This window comes from Mus caroli, unplaced genomic scaffold, assembly GCF_978045245.1.
Source record: "Mus caroli unplaced genomic scaffold, Mus_caroli_1 scaffold_8, whole genome shotgun sequence".
Classification (NCBI taxonomy): Eukaryota; Metazoa; Chordata; class Mammalia; order Rodentia; family Muridae; genus Mus; species Mus caroli.
The window spans coordinates 8,687,644-8,698,393 of NW_028227263.1; the positions used below are offsets into that span (position 1 = coordinate 8,687,644).

The 10,750-nt window shown below is 44.8% G+C and overlaps 1 protein-coding gene across 3 annotated transcripts in view; it reads right to left on the reverse strand.

The window, feature by feature from the left end:
• Positions 1–10,390, reverse strand: part of Mgmt (O-6-methylguanine-DNA methyltransferase) — a 245,144-nt gene extending 234,754 nt beyond the window's left edge. Inside the window, exon 1 of one of the 3 annotated variants that reach the window (XM_021169031.2) lies at positions 10,283–10,390. The gene's annotated coding sequence lies outside the window, so the exon portion shown is untranslated. The remainder of the gene's footprint in view (positions 1–10,282) is intronic. The other 2 variants (XM_029480221.2, XM_029480220.2) reach the window with 2 other exon arrangements.
• Between the last annotated feature and the right edge of the window lie 360 nt (positions 10,391–10,750).

Sequence of the window (10,750 nt, forward strand, 5' to 3'; positions counted from 1 at the left end):
AAAGGCAGACCTATCAGAATTACACCTAACTTCTCAACAGAGACTCTAAAAGCCAGAAGATCGTGGACAGATGTCAGTCAGACCCCAAGAGAACACAAATACCAACCCAGGATACTATACCCAGCAAAACTCTCAATCACCATAGATGGAGAAACCAAAATATTCCATGGCAAAACCAAATTTAAACAATATTGTTCTACTAATCCAGCCCTAGAGAGGATACTGGAACGAAATCTCCAATACAAGGAGGGTAACTACACCCAAGAAAACACAAGAAATTAAACATTTCAGAATAAACCCAAAAGAAGAGAATCATATACACATAACACCACCTCCAGCAACAAAAATAACAAGAACTAACAATCATCTGTCTTTAATATCTCTCAACATCAATGGGCTCAACTTCCCAATAAAATACACAGGCTAAGAAACTAGATGTGTAAACAGGATCCAACATTTTGGTGCATTAAAAGAAACACACCTCAGTAACAAAAACTACCTCAGAGTGAAAGGCTGGAAAAAAGTTTTCCAAGCAAATGGTCCCAAGAAACAAGCTGGAGTTGCCATTCTAACGGCCAATAAAATAGACTTTCAACCAAAAGTTATCAAATGAGATTGGGGAAGGACACTTCATAGTCATCAAAGGAAAATTCCACCAAGAGGAAGTCTCAATTCTGAACATCTATGCCTCAAGTGCAAGAGCACCCACATTCATTAAATCTTAAAACACACATTGAACCTACAATAATAGTGGGAGACGTCAACACCCCACTCTCACCAATGGACAGCTCATTGAAACAATCTCAACAGAGACACAGTGAGACTAATAGAAGTTATGAACCAAGTGGATTTAACAGATATCTACAAAAACATTTCACCCCCAAACAGGAGAATATGCCTTCTTCTCAGCATCTCATCTCATTTGGAGAAACTTCTCCAAAACTGACCATATAATCAAACAAAAAACAGATACAAGAAGATTGAAATAATCCCACGCACTCTATCAGATCACCACAGACTAAGGCGAGACTTCAATAACAACAAAAACAACAGAAAGCCCACCTACTCATGGAAACAAAACAACTCTCCACTCAATGAAAACTTGGTCAGGGAAGAAATAAAGAAATCAAGGACTGTATAGAATTCAATGAAAATGAAGACACATCATACCTAAACTTATGGGATACAATGAAAGCAATCTTAAGAGGAAAATTCATAGCACCAAGAGCCTTCATAAAGAAATTGCAGAGATCCCACATAAGCCCACCTGAAAGCTCTAGAACAGAAAGAAGCAAACACGACCAGGAGGAGTTGATGGCAGGAAATAGTCAAACTAGAGCTGAAATCAACCAGGTAGAAACAAAGAGAAGGATACAAAGAATCAACAAAACCAAAAACTGGCTCTTTTGAGAAAAATCAACAACATAGATAAACCTCTAGCCAAACTAAACACCATAGAGACAGTATCCAAGTTAACAAAATCAGAAATAACAAAAACGGAGAAATTTCAAAAAATCATCAGAACTTACTACAAAAGCCTATATACTACAGAACTGGAAAATCTAGATGAAATGGATGATTTTCTAGACAGAAACCACATACCAAAGTTAAATCAAGACGAACTATCTAAATAGTCCCATAACCCCTAAGGAAATAGAAATAGTCATCAAAAACCTCCCAACCAGAAAAAGCCCAGGGCCAGGTGGTTTTAATGTAGAATTCTACCAGACCTTCAAAGAAGACCTAATACCAATACTCCTCAAACTATTCCACAAAATAGAAACAGAAGGAACACTACCTAATTCATTCTATGAAGCCACAGTTTCTCTGGCACCTAAACCACAGAAAGACAACAAAGAAAGAACTTCAGACCAATCTCACTGTGAATATCGATGCAAAAGTACTCAATTAAATTCTCACAAACTGAATCCAAGAACACACCAAAACCATCATTCACCAAGACCATGTAGGTTTCATCCCAGGAATGCAGGGATGGTTCAATATACAAAAATCCATCAACATAATACACTATGTAAACAAACTCAAGGAAAAAGGTCACTTGATCATCTCATTAAATGCTGAAAAAGTCAATGACAAAATGCAGGTCAGGAATTCATAGCACATAACTAAGCATAATAAAAGCAATATATAGCAAACCAATAGCCAACATCAAATTAAATGGAGAGGAACTAGAAGCAATCTCACTAAAATCCAGGACAAGACAACACTGCCCAGTCTCTCCCTATCTATTTAATAGAGTACTAGAAGTTCTAGCCAGAGCAGTTAGGCAACAAAAGGAGACCAAGGGGATACAAATTGGAAAGGGGAAGTCAAGATATCACTATTTGCTGATGATATGATAGTATACACAAGCGACCCCCAAAATTCCACTAGAGAACTCCTAGAGCTGATAAACAACTTCAGCAAAGTGGCAGGATATAAAATTAACTCAAACAAATCAGTAGCCTTCCTTTACACAAATGAGAAACAGGCTGAGAAAGTATGAAAATAACACCCTTCACAATAGCCACAAACAATATAAAATATATTGGTGTAACTCTTAACAAGCAAGTGAAAGAGCTGTATGACCAGAACTACAAATCCCAGAAAAAAAGAAATCAGACCTCAGAAGATGAAAAGACCTCCCATACTCATTATTTGGTAGAATTAACGTAGTAAAAATAGCCATCTTACCAAAAGCAGTCTACAGATTCAATGCAATCCCCTTCAAAATTCCCACACAACTCTTCACAGACATGGAAAGAGCAATTCTCAACTTCATATGGAAAAACAAAAAATCCAGGATAGCCAAAACAATTCTTAACAACAAAAGAACTTACAAGGAAATCACCATCCCTGGTCTCAAGCTGTAACTACAAAGCAGCAGTGATAAAAACTGCATGGTATTTGTACAGAGACAGAAAGGTAGATCAATCAAAGGCCCAAAAGTAAATCCGCATACCTATGAACCCTTGATCTTTGACAAAGAAGCCAAAAACATACAGTGGGAAAAAAAAAAGAAAGCATCTTCAATAAACGGTGCTGGTCTAACTGGCGGTCTGTATGTAGGAGAATGAAAATAGAACCATATTTATCACCTGGCACAAAGCTCAAGTCCAGGTGGATCAAGGACTTCAACATAAAACCAGATACACTGACTCTAATAGAAGAAACAGTGGGTAACAGCCTCAAACTCATTGGCACAGGGAGAAATTTCCTGAACAGAACACCAATGAGTCAGACTCTAAGATCAACAATCGATAAATAGGACCTCATGAAGCCAAAAAGCTTCTGTAAGGCAAAAGAAGCCATCAATAAAATTGGCAACCTACAGAATGGGAAAAAAAAAATCTTCACTAACTCTACATCTGACAGAGGGCTAATATCCAAAATATATAAAGAACTCAAGAAGTTAACCTCTGAAAAACCAAATAGCTCAATTTAAAAAAAATGGGGTACAGAGTTAAACAGAGAATTCACGACAGAATCTTGAGATGGCCAAGAAGCACTTAAAGAGATGTTCAAAGTCCTCAGTACTCATCAGAGAAATGCAAATCAAAACAACCCTGAGATTCCACCTTATACCAATCAGACTGGCTAAGATCAAAAACTCAAGTGATAGCACATCCTGGCGAGGGTGTGGAAAAAGAGGAACGCTCCTTCAATGCTAGTGGGATTGTAAACTGATACAACTCTGGAAACCAAACTGGTGGTTCCTCAGAAAATTGGGAATTGATCTACCTGAAGACCCAGCTATATACTCATGGTTATATACCCAAAAGATGCCCCACCATACCCCAAGGTCACATGCTCCACTATGTTCACAGCAGCCTTAGTTGTAGTAGCCAAAGGCCCGAAATAACCCAGATTCCCCTCAGCCAAAGAATGGATACAGAAAATGTGGTACATTTACACAATTATCAGCTATTAAAAAGGAGGACATCATGACTTTTGCAGGCAAATGGATGGAACTAGAAAATATCATCCTGAGTGAGGTAACTCAGACACCAAAGGACATATATGGTATGTACTCACTGATTAGTGGATATTAGCCCAAAAGTACAGAGTACCTAGGAGAATACCCACAGATGGTAAGAAGTGTTAACAGGTAGAAAGGCCCATGTGAGGATGTTTCAATTCCACTTAGAAAGGGGAAGGAAATAATCACAGGAGGCAGAGGGAGGGAGGGATCTGGATGGGAGAGGAGAGAGGGAGGGGGAAGGGGGAACAGGATCACATATTGGGGGGTGGGGGACAGGAGAGAAGCCCCGAGGGCCAACATAATGAATGGAAATAAGCAGCATGGGGGGGAGGGTACCAGAGACCTGGAAGGCGAGAGACTCTAAGAACTCAATGGGTGTGACCTTACCCAAAATGCCCAACACTGGGGAGAGGGAACTCGAAGAGTCTACCTCTAGCAGACAGACAGGGCCTCAAGTGGAGGGACATGGTTACTAACTCACAATCAAAATTTCTGACCCAGAACTGTTCCTGTTTAAAAGAACTACAGGGACAAAAGTGGAGAAGAGACTGAAGAAAAAAAGGTCTAATGACCGGCCCAACTTGGGATCCATCTCATGGGGAGTGGAGGGAGGGGGCGGTAACCAAGGCCTGACACTATTACTGATGTTATGTTGTGCTTACAGATAAGAGCCTGGCATGGCTATCCCCTGAGAGGCCCTACCAGAAGTTGACTGAGACAGAAGCAGATACTTACACCCAAACATTGAACTTAAGTTGGGAACCACTATGGTTAAATTAGGGGAAGGATTGAAGAAGCTGAAGGGGAAGGCAACCCCATAGGAAAACCAGTAGTCTCAACTTACCCAGACACCAGGGAGCTCCCGGAGACTGAGCCACCAACCAAGAGTATACATAGGCTAGTCCAAATCCCCTGGTACAAAGACAGCAGAGGTCTGCCTAGTCAGGCCTTAGTGGGAGAGGATGAGATTAATCCTCAAGAGACTTGAGGCCCCAGGGAAGGGGGAGGTCTAGAGACAGGGAGACCCCTCTCAGAGGCAAGGGGGAGGAGGAATGGAATGGGGAACAATGGGAGGGGGAGACCACGAGAGAGGGCAACAATAAATAAAATAATAAAAGTGGAAAAGGAAAAGAAAAGAAAGCTGGGCATTACCTGAGAGACAAAACAAAAATAAAAAAATGTAGCACATCCTATTCAGAAGGGCCCTGAGGAGGGAGGCAAGCCAGACATGCCCATGCTTCACGCTTGTACACGTGTCCTGGTCACATCTGCATCTGCTGTCAGAACCACAAAACCAAAAGTTATAATGTGATGATAGCATGTTGGGTTTGCATGTGAAAGAGAGTCATGTGTCTTTAAAGAGTTGAAAATGTACTCATAAGCCCAAGCAACGTAGACCAAGCACAGATGATGAGAAAAGAAGAGAGCCCTGGGGTTGCTCTGAGCTGAAATGCTCTTTCCGATCTTAACCTAAAGATGAACTCAAGGGCTCACTCGAGTCTTCTAGGAGACCACACTGCTGAGTATATCCTCGGGTCCCCAGGCTTACACCCTATCTTCCTGCCTTGGGACCCTATTGACCACTGTCTTAGTCAGTGTTTCTATTCCTGAACAAAACATCATGACCAAGAAGCAAGTTAGGGAGGACCGGGTTTATTCAGCTTACACTTTCATACTGCTGTTCATCACCAAAGGAAGTCAGGACTGGAACTCAAGCAGGTCAGGAAGCAGGAGCGGATACAGAGGCCATGGAGGGATGTTCTTTACTGGCTTGCTTCCATTGGCTTGTTCAGCCTAATGTCTTATAGAACCCAAGACTGCCAGCCCAGAGATGGTCCCACCCACAAGGGCCTTTCCCCCTTGATCACTAATTGAGAAAATACCCCACAGCTGGATCTCATGGAGGCATTTCCCCAACTGAAGCTCCTTTCTCTGTGATAACCCCAGCCTGTGTCAAGTTGACACATAAAACCAGCCAGAACACCCACCTTGGGGACCAGGGCTCTCATAAATTCTGATACCAACAGAGTTCAGACCACCTTTGGGTCAGCCTATGAACACCCACTCACTCATGGATAGCAAAGTTGCCACATCCAGCCTTGCTGGAGGCCATGTTGGGAGGATCTGACCATATATACCAACAGCAGACCAACCTGAAGGTGATACTCCTGGCTCCCCACCATTTGTCTGGGTTATAATTCAGCTCAGTTCACAGATGAGAAATAACTATGTTCTCTATTCCATCTCTCTATCTAACTAGCACCCCCATGTCTAAAGCCTCAGCTCCTACTTTGTTCCAGAGTCATTCTCTCTCCTCACCCACTAGGGTACAGAAATCAGTGTTAGGATCACCCAATCTGTCAATAGGCTAAGAGTGCTCTGAACTACTACCCATACGACTCAATTTGTCAGTAAAAACTGCCACCAGCGCTGTGCTTGCAGAAAAATGTCCATAAATGCATTATTGCAACTGGCAGATCGATGTCTATAATAAAAACAAATAGATTTAACAAGTGCCTGCTTTTACGAGCCATGCCATTGGTGGACTGTGCATTCCGTGTCACCCTCAGACTTCTGGGAATGGGCCCCAGAGCTGAGCTGGATGTGGGGCTGACTTCACAAGTGTTATGGGTAGAAAATTATTCTAACAAGAAAATTTTAGCAGCAGAGTGGACACAGCAGGCACTTATCGCTCTCTCGCTGTTCCTTTTGTGGTTGTACGTGAGGACAAATAAAAGCCGTAAGATGTTTCTATGGAATTTGTTTAACTGGTCCGACTTGTAAGTTGAAGACCAAAATGAGTTTACTCCAGCTGGGAGTGCAGAAAACAAGTTTCAACCATCAACAAGAGTGTCACCACTGGGTCGTGGTCCCTGGAGAGAGCCTGTCTATTTGGTTGCTTTGCTGGGACAGACTATGGAGCAAGGTCGAGGAGGCTGGCCTAACCCAGGGATGCCTGGTATCATGGTAGACCCAGCCCATGGACCCCTCCACCTGGAAACTAAATCTGTCAAGGCACTGTTTCCTTCAAGGTCACAGAAGGTCACCAGAGGATTTAGCCCCCTTCTTAAGGCAAATCATTTTAACAGCTACAGAAAGGAGTAACTCCCTCACTATGTCTCACACATTCATTATGTGGTTTTTCCCCAAACCACACAGCCCTCCTCAATGTGCCCTTTATTACTACTAATGTTTAAGTCAGAGAGCTTGACTGTTGCCACTGGCTAATGGCTGAACAAGGACACACACCACACCACACTCAGGCTGCAATGCTGAGCCTCCAACTTTTATCTATCCATGCCCAGCACAGGCCTCCACAGCAAACAGAACAAGAAAATCCATCCTGTCAACCTTGGCAGAGCCTCCCGCCGGCAAGGCTCTGACCTACACCCTCCTAGACAAATCCTGTCGCTTCCACTTCAGACCCAGAAGTGGTGTAGGCCAGTCTGTTTATCAGTGTCTGTGGGTAGGCTGACAGGCCACTCTGCTCAGATGAATGCTGGTCTATAGGCATCTGGTGTGAACCTTCAGGTTTTAGTTAAACAAGAGCCTACAGTCAGACATCAACGCCTTCAGTAAGAACTTGGGCAAGGCCAGCCACACACCAAAACATGGCCAGGCACACCTGTGGTCGCAGCCAAGCCAGGGTCCTCCAGGGTCTGAGATACTCATGTGTGACATGTACCCAAAGGCCTGGAGGAAAGTGGATATACAGAAGGCCCTTTATACCAGGGTGGGGCATTGGCAGGGTCACAATGACATGTGAAGAGACAGGACTGTCCCCAACTTTCATGAAACACCCAATTTTTTTTTTTTTTTACTTTCCCATGGTATAAAGCATTATGGTCTCAGTAGACACCGAGTGTGTGTTTTGAACTTTGACCTCTTTCAGGGCTAATGGTTTGTGATCCTTCCAGCCAAGAGAAGCCACAGACATAAGTAGATTAGACATAAGTCGGTCCATTCAACCTGTGCCTCACAGGCCACAAGTGGCTCGGGACAACTACAAATGTGGCCCAACAAAAGATTACAAACTTATTAAAGTATTATGAGATTTTTTTTTTTTGGTAACACAACTGTATGATTTTCAAGTGTGAACTTTATAGCTGAAAATGTGATGCGTGTCAAATCGTTGGGTGGGATTCGAGTCTGGTGCATGGTTTACTCTGCTCAGGGAGTCGGAAATAGGAAATGCTTTTTTTTTTTTTTTAACTTACAGTGTTTTCAGCTTACTCAGGGGTAAGAGGTAATCATATCCCAAGTACAGGGGCATGTGAGTGGGCCTTTGATAAGGAGAAGCTGGAATCCAGACGACAGTTATGCTTTCGTCACTTCCTATCAAAACCAACATCTAAGAAAGGCACAGACTAGGAAAGGGTCTTGATGGTCTGACCCTTGGATCCTAAACATTTGTGCTCCTTAAAATAAGAACAGTTATGGTCACATAAGTGCCTTGTTTGGTTGCCTGGCTGGTTGTGTTTTCAAGACAGAGTTTTAAGGACTGACTACACAACCTTTCCTGACAATCCTCTTGATTCAGCCTCTCAAATGCTGGGATTACAAGCTTGAGCCGCCGCAGTTTGCATCTAACAACAACAACAATATATATATATATATATATATATATATATATATATATGTAGTCAACTTGACACATGCTCAGGTCACCTAGGAAGAGGGAACTTCAACTAAGAAAACGCCTCCATCAGACTGGCCTGAGAGCAAATCTCTGCTGTATTTTCTTCACTTATGACTGATGTAGACAGGCCCAGCTCACTATGGGTGCCTGGGCACACGATCCGGGGGTATGTAAGAAATCAGGCTGAGTAAATCACGAGGAGCAAGCCAATAAACATTCCTCCATAGTCTTTGCTTCAGTCCCTGCCTCCAGGTTCCTTCCCTTCTTGACTTCCGGCCCTGCCTTCCTGTCATGGGGAACCGTTATCAGGATATGTAAGCCAAATAAACCCTCCCCTCCCCCAAGACTCTTTAGTCATGGTGTTCTGTAGAAGTCATAGGAAACTAAGCCAAGGACACTCCGCACACTAGCAGGCCCAGTGAGGGAGTAGAGACGGGCTCAGATGGGGCCCACTGATCTAGAACAGGACCCAAAGATTGGTGCCTTTTGCTCTCCACAGAAAGAGGTTGCTGTACAAGACACAGCCACCTTACCACCACACCTGAGACTCTGCTTCTTAAACCTTGGTAACAGCAGAAACCTCTTCAAAGACATACCACATATTAGTCAAACTCTTATTATGACAGATTTTTCCCTCTAATTGAAAAAAAAAAAAATTACTCCCATAGATCCTTGTGGCCTGGCTCCTCTAGACCTCAGACAGTACCAAACCATGTCAATACCCAGAGTGGCCCGGAGAGGGTGGAGCCTCAGGCAGGGCATTGGTGCAGACCATTCTGTCTAGCCACTCTCAGGCTCTAGGTCCTGTCAGATGCTCAGATGACATGCCTAAGCTTACAGGACACTGACCACAGGCCAGGCTTCTCACATCCCCCACACCCAGCGTCCTACGACAAGTGCTGCAGATACCCGAGAGACACATGAAGTTAAAATCATCTGGGATCGCCTGTCAGGGAAGTGAAATGAAGAGCAGGTCTGTCTACAGAGACTCTGCAGGTTCTAGAATACCCTTTCCACAAGCTCCTGTCTATGTCTGAGGAGGGTCCAGCCAAACGTGCGCACGCACACGTACACTCAAACCTTGCTTCTCCGAACACACAATCAGGATCTGGATGAGACGCTCAGAGTAAAACGTACAGAACAAAAACCTAGACCCACTGGGCGCGGAGCGAATGTACTGTTTGTTTACTCTCTGAGGTTTTAACCAGGTGTGCCTAGCACCAGCCATGATGTTGCAGGACCCCGGGGCTTGGTTATTTTCTCCTAATCTCAAGAAAGAAGGAGCTATGAGAAATATGGGCCTACTACAAGCAGATCTGAGCGCAAGCTGAGGTGCTTCTGGAAGCTTCCTGAAAGAAAGGTGAAGCGGGACCCCCACCCCCTGGTCACCAGTGAAGGGAAAGAGGATGGTCAGGGGACCTGCATGGATCCAGCAGAGGCTTGAGAAGTGTTGGGCATCTGGAGGTGTGGCAGGAGACATGCCCAGTCTCCAGGCAGACTTGCCCACGAACCCCGGGGCCAAGGGAAGTAGGGCAGCCTGTACAGAAGGGGCTGAGGTCCTAGAGAAAGGAAGGAGTCCTTAGGACAACTCAGAGCCACGACTGTCTCCCTGGACTTCGGCTCTCTCCAGGGAGGGCCCCACACAGTGCCCCAAAACTCACCAGCTTGCAAACTGCAGACAGCAACGGGGAACGGTACACAAGTTTTACAAGCCTGGGCGCCAGGATCTGGCACTGAGAAATACGGGCCGCAGGCGCGTGCACGGGGTGGGGGCGGGGCTTAGCACGGGGCAGGGCCTGGCGGGCGGGGGCGGAGCCAGGGTGCAGCTGATTACTGAGCTGTGGGTTTGTAGTCCGAGGGTGTAAAGCGAGCCTGGTACGCGGGGCGTGGCTGGGAGCTGCCGGAAAAGGGGCGGGGAGTGTAAGCACGCCCAGTGTGTGACGCCAGGGTGCCTCTCTGTGCTTCCTCCCTGGGTGCGTGCTTCCTCCCTGGGTGCGTGCTTCCTCCCTGGGTGCCTGCTCCTAGAGCAGGCCTCTTCTTCCAGACCTGAAACCGATTCTTTGCCCATCCTAGACATCAGGTCGCATCATCCCTCTGGAGCTGAGCTGCACCTTCTCACCTCGACCTCA